The sequence below is a fragment of the Carassius gibelio genome, chromosome A15 (genome assembly GCF_023724105.1).
Source record: "Carassius gibelio isolate Cgi1373 ecotype wild population from Czech Republic chromosome A15, carGib1.2-hapl.c, whole genome shotgun sequence".
NCBI classification, from domain to species: domain Eukaryota; kingdom Metazoa; phylum Chordata; class Actinopteri; order Cypriniformes; family Cyprinidae; genus Carassius; species Carassius gibelio.
The window spans coordinates 18,278,701-18,295,639 of NC_068385.1; the positions used below are offsets into that span (position 1 = coordinate 18,278,701).

General features: G+C 51.5%; 1 protein-coding gene and 18 non-coding genes across 19 annotated transcripts in view; all 19 read right to left on the minus strand.

Moving 5' to 3' along the window:
- LOC128028870 (embryonic polyadenylate-binding protein B-like) overlaps positions 1-16,939 on the minus strand; it is a 31,788-nt gene that overhangs the window by 12,498 nt on the left and 2,351 nt on the right. The window lies entirely within an intron of this gene.
- LOC128029616 (U6 spliceosomal RNA) lies at positions 197-303 on the minus strand. The gene has a single exon (XR_008187472.1). It is a non-coding gene; the product is annotated as a U6 spliceosomal RNA (small nuclear RNA).
- On the minus strand, positions 1,038-1,144 carry LOC128029617 (U6 spliceosomal RNA). Its single transcript, XR_008187473.1, has one exon. It is a non-coding gene; the product is annotated as a U6 spliceosomal RNA (small nuclear RNA).
- LOC128029618 (U6 spliceosomal RNA) lies at positions 1,879-1,985 on the minus strand. The gene has a single exon (XR_008187474.1). It is a non-coding gene; the product is annotated as a U6 spliceosomal RNA (small nuclear RNA).
- LOC128029872 (U6 spliceosomal RNA) lies at positions 4,865-4,971 on the minus strand. Its single transcript, XR_008187715.1, has one exon. It is a non-coding gene; the product is annotated as a U6 spliceosomal RNA (small nuclear RNA).
- On the minus strand, positions 5,706-5,812 carry LOC128029873 (U6 spliceosomal RNA). Its single transcript, XR_008187716.1, has one exon. It is a non-coding gene; the product is annotated as a U6 spliceosomal RNA (small nuclear RNA).
- Positions 6,547-6,653, minus strand: LOC128029619 (U6 spliceosomal RNA). Its single transcript, XR_008187475.1, has one exon. It is a non-coding gene; the product is annotated as a U6 spliceosomal RNA (small nuclear RNA).
- LOC128029620 (U6 spliceosomal RNA) lies at positions 7,388-7,494 on the minus strand. The gene has a single exon (XR_008187476.1). It is a non-coding gene; the product is annotated as a U6 spliceosomal RNA (small nuclear RNA).
- LOC128029874 (U6 spliceosomal RNA) lies at positions 8,229-8,335 on the minus strand. Its single transcript, XR_008187717.1, has one exon. It is a non-coding gene; the product is annotated as a U6 spliceosomal RNA (small nuclear RNA).
- On the minus strand, positions 9,070-9,176 carry LOC128029876 (U6 spliceosomal RNA). The gene has a single exon (XR_008187719.1). It is a non-coding gene; the product is annotated as a U6 spliceosomal RNA (small nuclear RNA).
- On the minus strand, positions 9,911-10,017 carry LOC128029622 (U6 spliceosomal RNA). The gene has a single exon (XR_008187478.1). It is a non-coding gene; the product is annotated as a U6 spliceosomal RNA (small nuclear RNA).
- LOC128029607 (U6 spliceosomal RNA) lies at positions 10,752-10,858 on the minus strand. The gene has a single exon (XR_008187463.1). It is a non-coding gene; the product is annotated as a U6 spliceosomal RNA (small nuclear RNA).
- LOC128029877 (U6 spliceosomal RNA) lies at positions 11,593-11,699 on the minus strand. Its single transcript, XR_008187720.1, has one exon. It is a non-coding gene; the product is annotated as a U6 spliceosomal RNA (small nuclear RNA).
- Positions 12,434-12,540, minus strand: LOC128029623 (U6 spliceosomal RNA). Its single transcript, XR_008187479.1, has one exon. It is a non-coding gene; the product is annotated as a U6 spliceosomal RNA (small nuclear RNA).
- LOC128029625 (U6 spliceosomal RNA) lies at positions 13,275-13,381 on the minus strand. Its single transcript, XR_008187480.1, has one exon. It is a non-coding gene; the product is annotated as a U6 spliceosomal RNA (small nuclear RNA).
- Positions 14,116-14,222, minus strand: LOC128029626 (U6 spliceosomal RNA). Its single transcript, XR_008187481.1, has one exon. It is a non-coding gene; the product is annotated as a U6 spliceosomal RNA (small nuclear RNA).
- On the minus strand, positions 14,957-15,063 carry LOC128029627 (U6 spliceosomal RNA). The gene has a single exon (XR_008187482.1). It is a non-coding gene; the product is annotated as a U6 spliceosomal RNA (small nuclear RNA).
- Positions 15,798-15,904, minus strand: LOC128029629 (U6 spliceosomal RNA). The gene has a single exon (XR_008187484.1). It is a non-coding gene; the product is annotated as a U6 spliceosomal RNA (small nuclear RNA).
- LOC128029630 (U6 spliceosomal RNA) lies at positions 16,639-16,745 on the minus strand. The gene has a single exon (XR_008187485.1). It is a non-coding gene; the product is annotated as a U6 spliceosomal RNA (small nuclear RNA).

The following is a 16,939-nucleotide window of genomic DNA, read 5'->3' on the forward strand; positions in this document are numbered from 1 at the left end:
TCCGAGTCTGACGATGGCCACGTACTTCTCATGAGTTCATCACATGGTGTGACGGAGCGGGGCTGCAACTGAACATCTCTAAGACAGAGGAGATGGTGAGTGATTTTACGTCAAAACGCCTCCCACGCGGAGACTTCTATGTTTATTCACCGCCGGAGGGCTGATAGAGTAGAGGGGCACGGATATCGCAATCAAATAAAAGATGGAGCGCTTCACGGATTTGCGTGTCATCCTTTCGCAGGGGCCATGCTAATCTTCTCTGTATCGATCCAATTTTAGTATATGTGCCGCCGTGGCGAGCACGGAACAGCTGGCTCGCTCGAGGTATCTGTACCCCTCGGGTCCCTGCGAGCTCTCTCAGAGCTGGTAAGGGCCCAGTGAGCCGTCTCACCCCCTCGCATACCGTGCCGCACGGAGCGCGTCGGTGCTGAGGCCGGACGCACACCCCTCCATTGATGCAACCGCTCACCGAGTTTGGGGGACAGGTGAACGTAGCGCGTCAGTTTCTAAACGTGTCCGATTACACCGTGATGTACAGGAGCATCTTCTGGACACGAGGAAGCAGGTGTACACACTTGCCTTTGGTCCCTGGCGTACTGGAGCTGAAGGAGGCGTGGCCTCTACCTTTTTATAAGAAAGGAGAGTGGGCAGTGAAGAAGGGCTGGACAGCAAAGGCTCAGGGTGAAGGGAGTCTTACCGGATGCTCTTTGGATCTCCACAAGGTAGTGTACGGTCAGGGATTCTCTTCTTACATCCTAAACATGAGCGTGGAAGTTCTCCGGCTAGATTTCATGTTGTTAAATAAGCAGTTGACACGGTTCTCCTCTCCCTGCTCTCAAGTTCCGAGTCTGACGATGGCCACGTACTTCTCATGAGTTCATCACATGGTGTGACGGAGCGGGGCTGCAACTGAACATCTCTAAGACAGAGGAGATGGTGAGTGATTTTACGTCAAAACGCCTCCCACGCGGAGACTTCTATGTTTATTCACCGCCCGAGGGCTGATAGAGTAGAGGGGCACGGATATCGCAATCAAATAAAAGATGGAGCGCTTCACGGATTTGCGTGTCATCCTTTCGCAGGGGCCATGCTAATCTTCTCTGTATCGATCCAATTTTAGTATATGTGCCGCCGTGGCGAGCACGGAACAGCTGGCTCGCTCGAGGTATCTGTACCCCTCGGGTCCCTGCGAGCTCTCTCAGAGCTGGTAAGGGCCCAGTGAGCCGTCTCACCCCCTCGCATACCGTGCCGCACGGAGCGCGTCGGTGCTGAGGCCGGACGCACACCCCTCCATTGATGCAACCGCTCACCGAGTTTGGGGGACAGGTGAACGTAGCGCGTCAGTTTCTAAACGTGTCCGATTACACCGTGATGTACAGGAGCATCTTCTGGACACGAGGAAGCAGGTGTACACACTTGCCTTTGGTCCCTGGCGTACTGGAGCTGAAGGAGGCGTGGCCTCTACCTTTTTATAAGAAAGGAGAGTGGGCAGTGAAGAAGGGCTGGACAGCAAAGGCTCAGGGTGAAGGGAGTCTTACCGGATGCTCTTTGGATCTCCACAAGGTAGTGTACGGTCAGGGATTCTCTTCTTACATCCTAAACATGAGCGTGGAAGTTCTCCGGCTAGATTTCATGTTGTTAAATAAGCAGTTGACACGGTTCTCCTCTCCCTGCTCTCAAGTTCCGAGTCTGACGATGGCCACGTACTTCTCATGAGTTCATCACATGGTGTGACGGAGCGGGGCTGCAACTGAACATCTCTAAGACAGAGGAGATGGTGAGTGATTTTACGTCAAAACGCCTCCCACGCGGAGACTTCTATGTTTATTCACCGCCCGAGGGCTGATAGAGTAGAGGGGCACGGATATCGCAATCAAATAAAAGATGGAGCGCTTCACGGATTTGCGTGTCATCCTTTCGCAGGGGCCATGCTAATCTTCTCTGTATCGATCCAATTTTAGTATATGTGCCGCCGTGGCGAGCACGGAACAGCTGGCTCGCTCGAGGTATCTGTACCCCTCGGGTCCCTGCGAGCTCTCTCAGAGCTGGTAAGGGCCCAGTGAGCCGTCTCACCCCCTCGCATACCGTGCCGCACGGAGCGCGTCGGTGCTGAGGCCGGACGCACACCCCTCCATTGATGCAACCGCTCACCGAGTTTGGGGGACAGGTGAACGTAGCGCGTCAGTTTCTAAACGTGTCCGATTACACCGTGATGTACAGGAGCATCTTCTGGACACGAGGAAGCAGGTGTACACACTTGCCTTTGGTCCCTGGCGTACTGGAGCTGAAGGAGGCGTGGCCTCTACCTTTTTATAAGAAAGGAGAGTGGGCAGTGAAGAAGGGCTGGACAGCAAAGGCTCAGGGTGAAGGGAGTCTTACCGGATGCTCTTTGGATCTCCACAAGGTACACTGTAAAACCCGACAAGTTAACTTAACTCAAACCGTTTGAGTAAACAGATTGCCTTGATTTAAACCCTGTAAGTTCTAAAACTTTGCATTCAAGTAATTAAGTGATTAACTAAGTGCTGATTGAGAATTAGTGATGAACAGCTGCTGTTAGCAAACAGAATCACTGAAGAAAAGAGAAACACAAGAACTACTACAACTGACTTCAGACACAGACTTAGATGAAATCAACTGAAATAAAATACATGAAATCTCTCAAGATCTGATTAAACAACCCCACAAACAGCATCACCAGCTCCACTTATTAATAACCAGACTGACTTTATTTCTGTCAGACGTCTACAGAAGATCTTATTGAGAATGAACTAAGGTTTAGATGTTGATTTATTGTTTCATTTGAAGTAACCATGTTAGAGATCAGTGTCTGCTTTAGTTGGGCTCTTGACCCTTGATTTCAGTCTTAGTCTTTTCTCTGGCTGTTATAACCGTGTGTTTCTAAAACACATTTGTTGTAACTCATAAGCCCAGAAGAAATGCCATCAGGTGTTAACCTGTACCTAGGTGTAGGTTGTTATACTTTATATTGGTGATGATAATCATCAATTATGGAACTGTACAGAGTCTAATCTCTGATGAAATATGTGTTGTGTAATTTGATTGATTATAGTAAAAGTGATTCTAAGAGCAAGTGCTCCTGTAATAATCAGTTAATACTAAGACTTTTCAAACAGTGTGGTCTTCTATGGTGTCAACTTGTCACACACAGACATCAATAATCCGAATATGAACCTCAACAATGGTGACCATAAAAAAAAAAAAAAAAAAAAAAAAAATGCTGCAGAGCATGCTGGGAGCCATGGATGAATTTTGTATTACAAAAGTACCCAGCATGCATTGCAGCATGTTTTTTTCATCACCATTGTTGAGGTTCATATTCTGATAATTGATGTCTGTGTTTGACCAGTTACTGGCGTAGAAGAAAAATGTATGTGTACAAAATGTTTATGAAGTTATTTTTATATTAACTGATTATTACAGAATTGCCGGCTCTTAGTGTCATTTTTATTAGGTCCACTTCTACTAATTACACATTTGTTTCATCAGAGATTATATAGATCAATATCTGTGAATAACAATGAATAACTATCATCACCTATATAAAGTATAACAACCTACACCTAGGTACAGGTGTAACACCTGATGGCATTTCTTCTGGGCTTTTGAGTTACAACAAATGTGTTTTAGAAACACATGGTTATAACAGCCAGAGAAATGACTAAGACAGAAGTCAAGGGTCAAGAGCCCAACTAAAGCAAACACTGATCTCTAACATGGTTACTTCAAATGAAACAATAAATCAACATCTAAACCTTAGTTCATTCTCAATAAGATCTTCTGTAGACGTCTGACAGAAATAAAGTCAGTCTGGTTATTAATAAGTGGAGCTGGTGATGCTGTTTGTGGGGTTGTTTAATCAGATCTTGAGAGATTTCATGTATTTTATTTCAGTTGATTTCATCTAAGGCTGTGTCTGAAGTCAGTTGTAGTAGTTCTTGTGTTTCTCTTTTCTTCAGTGATTCTGTTTGTTAACAGCAGCTGTTCATCACTAATTCTCAATCAGCACTTAGTTAATCGCTTAATTACTTAATTGCAATGCATATCTTCTTTCAGTGAACTCAACTGAATTAAGTTCAGAGTACTCATAACTGTTAGTTTTTTCTACTTGAATGGTTTAAGGCAATCGGTTTCCTCAAACGGTTTGAGTTAACATAACTTGTCAGGTTTGAGTGAGGCTGTGTCTGAAGTCAGCTGTTGTTCCTTTCTCTCTTTTCTTCAGTAATTCTGTTTGTTAACAGCAGGTGTTCATCACTAAAGCTCAATTAATCACTTAATCACTTAATTGCAATGTATATCTTCTTTCAGTGAACTCAACTGAATTAAGTTCAGATTACTCATAACTGTTAGTTTTTTCAACTTAAATGTTTTAAGGCAATCGGTTTCCTCAAACCGTTTGAGTTAACATAACTTAAGGATATCTGTTTACTCAAACCGTTTGAGTAAAGTTTACTTGTCGGGTATTACAGTCAAGGCAATCGGTTTACTCAAACGGTTTGAGTTAAGTTAACTTGTCGGGTTTTACAGTGTAGTGTACGGTCAGGGATTCTCTTCTTACATCCTAAACATGAGCGTGGAAGTTCTCCGGCTAGATTTCATGTTGTTAAATAAGCAGTTGACACGGTTCTCCTCTCCCTGCTCTCAAGTTCCGAGTCTGACGATGGCCACGTACTTCTCATGAGTTCATCACATGGTGTGACGGAGCGGGGCTGCAACTGAACATCTCTAAGACAGAGGAGATGGTGAGTGATTTTACGTCAAAACGCCTCCCACGCGGAGACTTCTATGTTTATTCACCGCCCGAGGGCTGATAGAGTAGAGGGGCACGGATATCGCAATCAAATAAAAGATGGAGCGCTTCACGGATTTGCGTGTCATCCTTTCGCAGGGGCCATGCTAATCTTCTCTGTATCGATCCGATTTTAGTATATGTGCCGCCGTGGCGAGCACGGAACAGCTGGCTCGCTCGAGGTATCTGTACCCCTCGGGTCCCTGCGAGCTCTCTCAGAGCTGGTAAGGGCCCAGTGAGCCGTCTCACCCCCTCGCATACCGTGCCGCACGGAGCGCGTCGGTGCTGAGGCCGGACGCACACCCCTCCATTGATGCAACCGCTCACCGAGTTTGGGGGACAGGTGAACGTAGCGCGTCAGTTTCTAAACGTGTCCGATTACACCGTGATGTACAGGAGCATCTTCTGGACACGAGGAAGCAGGTGTACACACTTGCCTTTGGTCCCTGGCGTACTGGAGCTGAAGGAGGCGTGGCCTCTACCTTTTTATAAGAAAGGAGAGTGGGCAGTGAAGAAGGGCTGGACAGCAAAGGCTCAGGGTGAAGGGAGTCTTACCGGATGCTCTTTGGATCTCCACAAGGTAGTGTACGGTCAGGGATTCTCTTCTTACATCCTAAACATGAGCGTGGAAGTTCTCCGGCTAGATTTCATGTTGTTAAATAAGCAGTTGACACGGTTCTCCTCTCCCTGCTCTCAAGTTCCGAGTCTGACGATGGCCACGTACTTCTCATGAGTTCATCACATGGTGTGACGGAGCGGGGCTGCAACTGAACATCTCTAAGACAGAGGAGATGGTGAGTGATTTTACGTCAAAACGCCTCCCACGCGGAGACTTCTATGTTTATTCACCGCCCGAGGGCTGATAGAGTAGAGGGGCACGGATATCGCAATCAAATAAAAGATGGAGCGCTTCACGGATTTGCGTGTCATCCTTTCGCAGGGGCCATGCTAATCTTCTCTGTATCGATCCGATTTTAGTATATGTGCCGCCGTGGCGAGCACGGAACAGCTGGCTCGCTCGAGGTATCTGTACCCCTCGGGTCCCTGCGAGCTCTCTCAGAGCTGGTAAGGGCCCAGTGAGCCGTCTCACCCCCTCGCATACCGTGCCGCACGGAGCGCGTCGGTGCTGAGGCCGGACGCACACCCCTCCATTGATGCAACCGCTCACCGAGTTTGGGGGACAGGTGAACGTAGCGCGTCAGTTTCTAAACGTGTCCGATTACACCGTGATGTACAGGAGCATCTTCTGGACACGAGGAAGCAGGTGTACACACTTGCCTTTGGTCCCTGGCGTACTGGAGCTGAAGGAGGCGTGGCCTCTACCTTTTTATAAGAAAGGAGAGTGGGCAGTGAAGAAGGGCTGGACAGCAAAGGCTCAGGGTGAAGGGAGTCTTACCGGATGCTCTTTGGATCTCCACAAGGTAGTGTACGGTCAGGGATTCTCTTCTTACATCCTAAACATGAGCGTGGAAGTTCTCCGGCTAGATTTCATGTTGTTAAATAAGCAGTTGACACGGTTCTCCTCTCCCTGCTCTCAAGTTCCGAGTCTGACGATGGCCACGTACTTCTCATGAGTTCATCACATGGTGTGACGGAGCGGGGCTGCAACTGAACATCTCTAAGACAGAGGAGATGGTGAGTGATTTTACGTCAAAACGCCTCCCACGCGGAGACTTCTATGTTTATTCACCGCCCGAGGGCTGATAGAGTAGAGGGGCACGGATATCGCAATCAAATAAAAGATGGAGCGCTTCACGGATTTGCGTGTCATCCTTTCGCAGGGGCCATGCTAATCTTCTCTGTATCGATCCAATTTTAGTATATGTGCCGCCGTGGCGAGCACGGAACAGCTGGCTCGCTCGAGGTATCTGTACCCCTCGGGTCCCTGCGAGCTCTCTCAGAGCTGGTAAGGGCCCAGTGAGCCGTCTCACCCCCTCGCATACCGTGCCGCACGGAGCGCGTCGGTGCTGAGGCCGGACGCACACCCCTCCATTGATGCAACCGCTCACCGAGTTTGGGGGACAGGTGAACGTAGCGCGTCAGTTTCTAAACGTGTCCGATTACACCGTGATGTACAGGAGCATCTTCTGGACACGAGGAAGCAGGTGTACACACTTGCCTTTGGTCCCTGGCGTACTGGAGCTGAAGGAGGCGTGGCCTCTACCTTTTTATAAGAAAGGAGAGTGGGCAGTGAAGAAGGGCTGGACAGCAAAGGCTCAGGGTGAAGGGAGTCTTACCGGATGCTCTTTGGATCTCCACAAGGTAGTGTACGGTCAGGGATTCTCTTCTTACATCCTAAACATGAGCGTGGAAGTTCTCCGGCTAGATTTCATGTTGTTAAATAAGCAGTTGACACGGTTCTCCTCTCCCTGCTCTCAAGTTCCGAGTCTGACGATGGCCACGTACTTCTCATGAGTTCATCACATGGTGTGACGGAGCGGGGCTGCAACTGAACATCTCTAAGACAGAGGAGATGGTGAGTGATTTTACGTCAAAACGCCTCCCACGCGGAGACTTCTATGTTTATTCACCGCCCGAGGGCTGATAGAGTAGAGGGGCACGGATATCGCAATCAAATAAAAGATGGAGCGCTTCACGGATTTGCGTGTCATCCTTTCGCAGGGGCCATGCTAATCTTCTCTGTATCGATCCAATTTTAGTATATGTGCCGCCGTGGCGAGCACGGAACAGCTGGCTCGCTCGAGGTATCTGTACCCCTCGGGTCCCTGCGAGCTCTCTCAGAGCTGGTAAGGGCCCAGTGAGCCGTCTCACCCCCTCGCATACCGTGCCGCACGGAGCGCGTCGGTGCTGAGGCCGGACGCACACCCCTCCATTGATGCAACCGCTCACCGAGTTTGGGGGACAGGTGAACGTAGCGCGTCAGTTTCTAAACGTGTCCGATTACACCGTGATGTACAGGAGCATCTTCTGGACACGAGGAAGCAGGTGTACACACTTGCCTTTGGTCCCTGGCGTACTGGAGCTGAAGGAGGCGTGGCCTCTACCTTTTTATAAGAAAGGAGAGTGGGCAGTGAAGAAGGGCTGGACAGCAAAGGCTCAGGGTGAAGGGAGTCTTACCGGATGCTCTTTGGATCTCCACAAGGTAGTGTACGGTCAGGGATTCTCTTCTTACATCCTAAACATGAGCGTGGAAGTTCTCCGGCTAGATTTCATGTTGTTAAATAAGCAGTTGACACGGTTCTCCTCTCCCTGCTCTCAAGTTCCGAGTCTGACGATGGCCACGTACTTCTCATGAGTTCATCACATGGTGTGACGGAGCGGGGCTGCAACTGAACATCTCTAAGACAGAGGAGATGGTGAGTGATTTTACGTCAAAACGCCTCCCACGCGGAGACTTCTATGTTTATTCACCGCCCGAGGGCTGATAGAGTAGAGGGGCACGGATATCGCAATCAAATAAAAGATGGAGCGCTTCACGGATTTGCGTGTCATCCTTTCGCAGGGGCCATGCTAATCTTCTCTGTATCGATCCGATTTTAGTATATGTGCCGCCGTGGCGAGCACGGAACAGCTGGCTCGCTCGAGGTATCTGTACCCCTCGGGTCCCTGCGAGCTCTCTCAGAGCTGGTAAGGGCCCAGTGAGCCGTCTCACCCCCTCGCATACCGTGCCGCACGGAGCGCGTCGGTGCTGAGGCCGGACGCACACCCCTCCATTGATGCAACCGCTCACCGAGTTTGGGGGACAGGTGAACGTAGCGCGTCAGTTTCTAAACGTGTCCGATTACACCGTGATGTACAGGAGCATCTTCTGGACACGAGGAAGCAGGTGTACACACTTGCCTTTGGTCCCTGGCGTACTGGAGCTGAAGGAGGCGTGGCCTCTACCTTTTTATAAGAAAGGAGAGTGGGCAGTGAAGAAGGGCTGGACAGCAAAGGCTCAGGGTGAAGGGAGTCTTACCGGATGCTCTTTGGATCTCCACAAGGTAGTGTACGGTCAGGGATTCTCTTCTTACATCCTAAACATGAGCGTGGAAGTTCTCCGGCTAGATTTCATGTTGTTAAATAAGCAGTTGACACGGTTCTCCTCTCCCTGCTCTCAAGTTCCGAGTCTGACGATGGCCACGTACTTCTCATGAGTTCATCACATGGTGTGACGGAGCGGGGCTGCAACTGAACATCTCTAAGACAGAGGAGATGGTGAGTGATTTTACGTCAAAACGCCTCCCACGCGGAGACTTCTATGTTTATTCACCGCCCGAGGGCTGATAGAGTAGAGGGGCACGGATATCGCAATCAAATAAAAGATGGAGCGCTTCACGGATTTGCGTGTCATCCTTTCGCAGGGGCCATGCTAATCTTCTCTGTATCGATCCGATTTTAGTATATGTGCCGCCGTGGCGAGCACGGAACAGCTGGCTCGCTCGAGGTATCTGTACCCCTCGGGTCCCTGCGAGCTCTCTCAGAGCTGGTAAGGGCCCAGTGAGCCGTCTCACCCCCTCGCATACCGTGCCGCACGGAGCGCGTCGGTGCTGAGGCCGGACGCACACCCCTCCATTGATGCAACCGCTCACCGAGTTTGGGGGACAGGTGAACGTAGCGCGTCAGTTTCTAAACGTGTCCGATTACACCGTGATGTACAGGAGCATCTTCTGGACACGAGGAAGCAGGTGTACACACTTGCCTTTGGTCCCTGGCGTACTGGAGCTGAAGGAGGCGTGGCCTCTACCTTTTTATAAGAAAGGAGAGTGGGCAGTGAAGAAGGGCTGGACAGCAAAGGCTCAGGGTGAAGGGAGTCTTACCGGATGCTCTTTGGATCTCCACAAGGTAGTGTACGGTCAGGGATTCTCTTCTTACATCCTAAACATGAGCGTGGAAGTTCTCCGGCTAGATTTCATGTTGTTAAATAAGCAGTTGACACGGTTCTCCTCTCCCTGCTCTCAAGTTCCGAGTCTGACGATGGCCACGTACTTCTCATGAGTTCATCACATGGTGTGACGGAGCGGGGCTGCAACTGAACATCTCTAAGACAGAGGAGATGGTGAGTGATTTTACGTCAAAACGCCTCCCACGCGGAGACTTCTATGTTTATTCACCGCCGGAGGGCTGATAGAGTAGAGGGGCACGGATATCGCAATCAAATAAAAGATGGAGCGCTTCACGGATTTGCGTGTCATCCTTTCGCAGGGGCCATGCTAATCTTCTCTGTATCGATCCAATTTTAGTATATGTGCCGCCGTGGCGAGCACGGAACAGCTGGCTCGCTCGAGGTATCTGTACCCCTCGGGTCCCTGCGAGCTCTCTCAGAGCTGGTAAGGGCCCAGTGAGCCGTCTCACCCCCTCGCATACCGTGCCGCACGGAGCGCGTCGGTGCTGAGGCCGGACGCACACCCCTCCATTGATGCAACCGCTCACCGAGTTTGGGGGACAGGTGAACGTAGCGCGTCAGTTTCTAAACGTGTCCGATTACACCGTGATGTACAGGAGCATCTTCTGGACACGAGGAAGCAGGTGTACACACTTGCCTTTGGTCCCTGGCGTACTGGAGCTGAAGGAGGCGTGGCCTCTACCTTTTTATAAGAAAGGAGAGTGGGCAGTGAAGAAGGGCTGGACAGCAAAGGCTCAGGGTGAAGGGAGTCTTACCGGATGCTCTTTGGATCTCCGCAAGGTAGTGTACGGTCAGGGATTCTCTTCTTACATCCTAAACATGAGCGTGGAAGTTCTCCGGCTAGATTTCATGTTGTTAAATAAGCAGTTGACACGGTTCTCCTCTCCCTGCTCTCAAGTTCCGAGTCTGACGATGGCCACGTACTTCTCATGAGTTCATCACATGGTGTGACGGAGCGGGGCTGCAACTGAACATCTCTAAGACAGAGGAGATGGTGAGTGATTTTACGTCAAAACGCCTCCCACGCGGAGACTTCTATGTTTATTCACCGCCCGAGGGCTGATAGAGTAGAGGGGCACGGATATCGCAATCAAATAAAAGATGGAGCGCTTCACGGATTTGCGTGTCATCCTTTCGCAGGGGCCATGCTAATCTTCTCTGTATCGATCCAATTTTAGCATATGTGCCGCCGTGGCGAGCACGGAACAGCTGGCTCGCTCGAGGTATCTGTAGCCCTCGGGTCCCTGCGAGCTCTCTCAGAGCTGGTAAGGGCCCAGTGAGCCATCTCACCCCCTCGCATACCGTGCCGCACGGAGCGCGTCGGTGCTGAGGCCGGACGCACACCCCTCCATTGATGCAACCGCTCACCGAGTTTGGGGGAAAGGTGAACGTAGCGCGTCAGTTTCTAAACGTGTCCGATTACACCGTGATGTACAGGAGCATCTTCTGGACACGAGGAAGCAGGTGTACACACTTGCCTTTGGTCCCTGGCGTACTGGAGCTGAAGGAGGCGTGGCCTCTACCTTTTTATAAGAAAGGAGAGTGGGCAGTGAAGAAGGGCTGGACAGCAAAGGCTCAGGGTGAAGGGAGTCTTACCGGATGCTCTTTGGATCTCCACAAGGTAGTGTACGGTCAGGGATTCTCTTCTTACATCCTAAACATGAGCGTGGAAGTTCTCCGGCTAGATTTCATGTTGTTAAATAAGCAGTTGACACGGTTCTCCTCTCCCTGCTCTCAAGTTCCGAGTCTGACGATGGCCACGTACTTCGCATGAGTTCATCACATGGTGTGACGGAGCGGGGCTGCAACTGAACATCTCTAAGACAGAGGAGATGGTGAGTGATTTTACGTCAAAACGCCTCCCACGCGGAGACTTCTATGTTTATTCACCGCCCGAGGGCTGATAGAGTAGAGGGGCACGGATATCGCAATCAAATAAAAGATGGAGCGCTTCACGGATTTGCGTGTCATCTTTTCGCAGGGGCCATGCTAATCTTCTCTGTATCGATCCAATTTTAGTATATGTGCCGCCGTGGCGAGCACGGAACAGCTGGCTCGCTCGAGGTATCTGTACCCCTCGGGTCCCTGCGAGCTCTCTCAGAGCTGGTAAGGGCCCAGTGAGCCATCTCACCCCCTCGCATACCGTGCCGCACGGAGCGCGTCGGTGCTGAGGCCGGACGCACACCCCTCCATTGATGCAACCGCTCACCGAGTTTGGGGGACAGGTGAACGTAGCGCGTCAGTTTCTAAACGTGTCCGATTACACCGTGATGTACAGGAGCATCTTCTGGACACGAGGAAGCAGGTGTACACACTTGCCTTTGGTCCCTGGCGTACTGGAGCTGAAGGAGGCGTGGCCTCTACCTTTTTATAAGAAAGGAGAGTGGGCAGTGAAGAAGGGCTGGACAGCAAAGGCTCAGGGTGAAGGGAGTCTTACCGGATGCTCTTTGGATCTCCACAAGGTAGTGTACGGTCAGGGATTCTCTTCTTACATCCTAAACATGAGCGTGGAAGTTCTCCGGCTAGATTTCATGTTGTTAAATAAGCAGTTGACACGGTTCTCCTCTCCCTGCTCTCAAGTTCCGAGTCTGACGATGGCCACGTACTTCTCATGAGTTCATCACATGGTGTGACGGAGCGGGGCTGCAACTGAACATCTCTAAGACAGAGGAGATGGTGAGTGATTTTACGTCAAAACGCCTCCCACGCGGAGACTTCTATGTTTATTCACCGCCCGAGGGCTGATAGAGTAGAGGGGCACGGATATCGCAATCAAATAAAAGATGGAGCGCTTCACGGATTTGCGTGTCATCCTTTCGCAGGGGCCATGCTAATCTTCTCTGTATCGATCCAATTTTAGTATATGTGCCGCCGTGGCGAGCACGGAACAGCTGGCTCGCTCGAGGTATCTGTACCCCTCGGGTCCCTGCGAGCTCTCTCAGAGCTGGTAAGGGCCCAGTGAGCCATCTCACCCCCTCGCATACCGTGCCGCACGGAGCGCGTCGGTGCTGAGGCCGGACGCACACCCTTCCATTGATGCAACCGCTCACCGAGTTTGGGGGACAGGTGAACGTAGCGCGTCAGTTTCTAAACGTGTCCGATTACACCGTGATGTACAGGAGCATCTTCTGGACACGAGGAAGCAGGTGTACACACTTGCCTTTGGTCCCTGGCGTACTGGAGCTGAAGGAGGCGTGGCCTCTACCTTTTTATAAGAAAGGAGAGTGGGCAGTGAAGAAGGGCTGGACAGCAAAGGCTCAGGGTGAAGGGAGTCTTACCGGATGCTCTTTGGATCTCCACAAGGTAGTGTACGGTCAGGGATTCTCTTCTTACATCCTAAACATGAGCGTGGAAGTTCTCCGGCTAGATTTCATGTTGTTAAATAAGCAGTTGACACGGTTCTCCTCTCCCTGCTCTCAAGTTCCGAGTCTGACGATGGCCACGTACTTCTCATGAGTTCATCACATGGTGTGACGGAGCGGGGCTGCAACTGAACATCTCTAAGACAGAGGAGATGGTGAGTGATTTTACGTCAAAACGCCTCCCACGCGGAGACTTCTATGTTTATTCACCGCCCGAGGGCTGATAGAGTAGAGGGGCACGGATATCGCAATCAAATAAAAGATGGAGCGCTTCACGGATTTGCGTGTCATCCTTTCGCAGGGGCCATGCTAATCTTCTCTGTATCGATCCAATTTTAGTATATGTGCCGCCGTGGCGAGCACGGAACAGCTGGCTCGCTCGAGGTATCTGTACCCCTCGGGTCCCTGCGAGCTCTCTCAGAGCTCGTAAGGGCCCAGTGAGCCGTCTCACCCCCTCGCATACCGTGCCGCACGGAGCGCGTCGGTGCTGAGGCCGGACGCACACCCCTCCATTGATGCAACCGCTCACCGAGTTTGGGGGACAGGTGAACGTAGCGCGTCAGTTTCTAAACGTGTCCGATTACACCGTGATGTACAGGAGCATCTTCTGGACACGAGGAAGCAGGTGTACACACTTGCCTTTGGTCCCTGGCGTACTGGAGCTGAAGGAGGCGTGGCCTCTACCTTTTTATAAGAAAGGAGAGTGGGCAGTGAAGAAGGGCTGGACAGCAAAGGCTCAGGGTGAAGGGAGTCTTACCGGATGCTCTTTGGATCTCCACAAGGTAGTGTACGGTCAGGGATTCTCTTCTTACATCCTAAACATGAGCGTGGAAGTTCTCCGGCTAGATTTCATGTTGTTAAATAAGCAGTTGACACGGTTCTCCTCTCCCTGCTCTCAAGTTCCGAGTCTGACGATGGCCACGTACTTCTCATGAGTTCATCACATGGTGTGACGGAGCGGGGCTGCAACTGAACATCTCTAAGACAGAGGAGATGGTGAGTGATTTTACGTCAAAACGCCTCCCACGCGGAGACTTCTATGTTTATTCACCGCCCGAGGGCTGATAGAGTAGAGGGGCACGGATATCGCAATCAAATAAAAGATGGAGCGCTTCACGGATTTGCGTGTCATCCTTTCGCAGGGGCCATGCTAATCTTCTCTGTATCGATCCAATTTTAGTATATGTGCCGCCGTGGCGAGCACGGAACAGCTGGCTCGCTCGAGGTATCTGTACCCCTCGGGTCCCTGCGAGCTCTCTCAGAGCTGGTAAGGGCCCAGTGAGCCATCTCACCCCCTCGCATACCGTGCCGCACGGAGCGCGTCGGTGCTGAGGCCGGACGCACACCCTTCCATTGATGCAACCGCTCACCGAGTTTGGGGGACAGGTGAACGTAGCGCGTCAGTTTCTAAACGTGTCCGATTACACCGTGATGTACAGGAGCATCTTCTGGACACGAGGAAGCAGGTGTACACACTTGCCTTTGGTCCCTGGCGTACTGGAGCTGAAGGAGGCGTGGCCTCTACCTTTTTATAAGAAAGGAGAGTGGGCAGTGAAGAAGGGCTGGACAGCAAAGGCTCAGGGTGAAGGGAGTCTTACCGGATGCTCTTTGGATCTCCACAAGGTAGTGTACGGTCAGGGATTCTCTTCTTACATCCTAAACATGAGCGTGGAAGTTCTCCGGCTAGATTTCATGTTGTTAAATAAGCAGTTGACACGGTTCTCCTCTCCCTGCTCTCAAGTTCCGAGTCTGACGATGGCCACGTACTTCTCATGAGTTCATCACATGGTGTGACGGAGCGGGGCTGCAACTGAACATCTCTAAGACAGAGGAGATGGTGAGTGATTTTACGTCAAAACGCCTCCCACGCGGAGACTTCTATGTTTATTCACCGCCCGAGGGCTGATAGAGTAGAGGGGCACGGATATCGCAATCAAATAAAAGATGGAGCGCTTCACGGATTTGCGTGTCATCCTTTCGCAGGGGCCATGCTAATCTTCTCTGTATCGATCCAATTTTAGTATATGTGCCGCCGTGGCGAGCACGGAACAGCTGGCTCGCTCGAGGTATCTGTACCCCTCGGGTCCCTGCGAGCTCTCTCAGAGCTCGTAAGGGCCCAGTGAGCCGTCTCACCCCCTCGCATACCGTGCCGCACGGAGCGCGTCGGTGCTGAGGCCGGACGCACACCCCTCCATTGATGCAACCGCTCACCGAGTTTGGGGGACAGGTGAACGTAGCGCGTCAGTTTCTAAACGTGTCCGATTACACCGTGATGTACAGGAGCATCTTCTGGACACGAGGAAGCAGGTGTACACACTTGCCTTTGGTCCCTGGCGTACTGGAGCTGAAGGAGGCGTGGCCTCTACCTTTTTATAAGAAAGGAGAGTGGGCAGTGAAGAAGGGCTGGACAGCAAAGGCTCAGGGTGAAGGGAGTCTTACCGGATGCTCTTTGGATCTCCACAAGGTAGTGTACGGTCAGGGATTCTCTTCTTACATCCTAAACATGAGCGTGGAAGTTCTCCGGCTAGATTTCATGTTGTTAAATAAGCAGTTGACACGGTTCTCCTCTCCCTGCTCTCAAGTTCCGAGTCTGACGATGGCCACGTACTTCTCATGAGTTCATCACATGGTGTGACGGAGCGGGGCTGCAACTGAACATCTCTAAGACAGAGGAGATGGTGAGTGATTTTACGTCAAAACGCCTCCCACGCGGAGACTTCTATGTTTATTCACCGCCCGAGGGCTGATAGAGTAGAGGGGCACGGATATCGCAATCAAATAAAAGATGGAGCGCTTCACGGATTTGCGTGTCATCCTTTCGCAGGGGCCATGCTAATCTTCTCTGTATCGATCCAATTTTAGTATATGTGCCGCCGTGGCGAGCACGGAACAGCTGGCTCGCTCGAGGTATCTGTACCCCTCGGGTCCCTGCGAGCTCTCTCAGAGCTGGTAAGGGCCCAGTGAGCCGTCTCACCCCCTCGCATACCGTGCCGCACGGAGCGCGTCGGTGCTGAGGCCGGACGCACACCCCTCCATTGATGCAACCGCTCACCGAGTTTGGGGGACAGGTGAACGTAGCGCGTCAGTTTCTAAACGTGTCCGATTACACCGTGATGTACAGGAGCATCTTCTGGACACGAGGAAGCAGGTGTACACACTTGCCTTTGGTCCCTGGCGTACTGGAGCTGAAGGAGGCGTGGCCTCTACCTTTTTATAAGAAAGGAGAGTGGGCAGTGAAGAAGGGCTGGACAGCAAAGGCTCAGGGTGAAGGGAGTCTTACCGGATGCTCTTTGGATCTCCACAAGGTAGTGTACGGTCAGGGATTCTCTTCTTACATCCTAAACATGAGCGTGGAAGTTCTCCGGCTAGATTTCATGTTGTTAAATAAGCAGTTGACACGGTTCTCCTCTCCCTGCTCTCAAGTTCCGAGTCTGACAATGGCCACGTACTTCTCATGAGTTCATCACATGGTGTGACGGAGCGGGGCTGCAACTGAACATCTCTAAGACAGAGGAGATGGTGAGTGATTTTACGTCAAAACGCCTCCCACGCGGAGACTTCTATGTTTATTCACCGCCCGAGGGCTGATAGAGTAGAGGGGCACGGATATCGCAATCAAATAAAAGATGGAGCGCTTCACGGATTTGCGTGTCATCCTTTCGCAGGGGCCATGCTAATCTTCTCTGTATCGATCCAATTTTAGTATATGTGCCGCCGTGGCGAGCACGGAACAGCTGGCTCGCTCGAGGTATCTGTACCCCTCGGGTCCCTGCGAGCTCTCTCAGAGCTGGTAAGGGCCCAGTGAGCCGTCTCACCCCCTCGCATACCGTGCCGCACGGAGCGCGTCGGTGCTGAGGCCGGACGCACACCCCTCCATTGATGCAACCGCTCACCGAGTTTGGGGGACAGGTGAACGTAGCG